This window comes from Solanum tuberosum, unplaced genomic scaffold (genome assembly GCF_000226075.1).
Source record: "Solanum tuberosum cultivar DM 1-3 516 R44 unplaced genomic scaffold, SolTub_3.0 scf00373, whole genome shotgun sequence".
NCBI classification, from domain to species: Eukaryota; Viridiplantae; Streptophyta; class Magnoliopsida; order Solanales; family Solanaceae; genus Solanum; species Solanum tuberosum.
Genome location: NW_006239310.1, coordinates 251,012 through 252,585, shown reverse-complemented (window position 1 = coordinate 252,585; position 1,574 = coordinate 251,012).

Sequence of the window (1,574 nt, the reverse complement as noted above, 5' to 3'; positions counted from 1 at the left end):
AGATTTTTGGGTGAAAATTTAGGGTTCTTGTTCATTAGGGTCGGGTGGGTGGGTTATAAGAAGATAATGGGAATATAACCGTTGGATTCGGGTTTTTTAATTAAAAAAATAAATAAAAATGACTTTATTAGCGTGTTGACGCGCTCAACTATGTGGAGCGAAACGCGCCCTGGGTTGAGTGACGGAAGGGGAAAATAAATATACTTTTATGTACTTAAGGTGTGTAATAGGTCGCCTCATTAGTTAAAGTGTGCAAATTACTTTTGGATACAAGTTTAGGGGGAAATTTATGCCTTTTGCCTTAAAAGAATGATATATATGAATCTTTTCTCAAAGTTTGATAACATATTTGAGTTTTTTCCCTTTAAAAATAATAATTTAAATAGTTCTAATATTGATCAGTCAAAATTTATTTCTCTTCCATTGGCAGACAAACAACTTTTTCCACTTGACTTATATATGTTGTTTTTTTGGAAGAAAAATTTCTCATTCATTTAGAACAATACATTAAAATACATCTCTCGAATACTCCTTTTAGAGGGGTTACCATGAATAGAATCACACCTAGAAAAAAAGAGCAACTTATATGAATGACTATGGTTTAAGGGTCAATAGAGTTCAGTAGTGTCACAATCCAAAATCTCAAGTCATGATGAAATCTACTAATATTCACTAATAGGTAAGTCAACTCTATAGCCCGAAACCAAAAGCAATAGGCTATAACACAAAAGAGAAGCATATAGAAAATAAGAAACAATCATCAAAATAAATGAAAGAGAGACAATAAATATATACAAAACATCCCCAAGACCTAGTATCAGTCGCTAGTTGAGCCAAATAATTTTAAAGTACAAGATAAACACATATATATAGATGTGTCTCCAAATGCAATATAAAGACTAGTCCTAGTCAATATAGAGGGAGATTAGTAACTCCGAACGTTAGGAGCTCACCCCAGTTTTAGAATCCAAAAGCTTCTTCGCACGAGACACATCAATGGTGAGAATTTGTACTATTATCAATAGGGTGCAGAAGTATAGTATGTGTAGCGACCCTTTCAAAACGGTACCACTACTTAAACAAGAAATCTAATTAAATACTCGCGACATTCAAAACCAATTAATGAGGCATACTGATTTTAATCTAGTAGAGGGATTAGATTCATAACGAACTTCAAAAAAAAAAAACAATTTTGGCAATTAACCGACCAGATCTTCATGCATATATTAACCTCACACTCGAGGGTGAAATAACAAGAATATTACACTTCCGAGTACCGAAATCAGCCAACTCATGCTTCACACAACTTTCAAGACATATAGCAAAATCAGTATATTACAAAACTTGGGTTTACACACCCCAAAAAGATAAAAATGTATAACCATACTTATATTACAACCCATGGTGACATGACCAAATCAGCCCTCAAAATCTCATGTAAATATACAGCACAAAGATCATGTACAAGTCCCAAGGTTTATACAAAATATAGATGCCTATATGCAAATGTGATCTTCCTTAAGGCTTTCAAAATCTGCATCTCCAATGGCCAGCTTCAAGCATCATCGCGAACA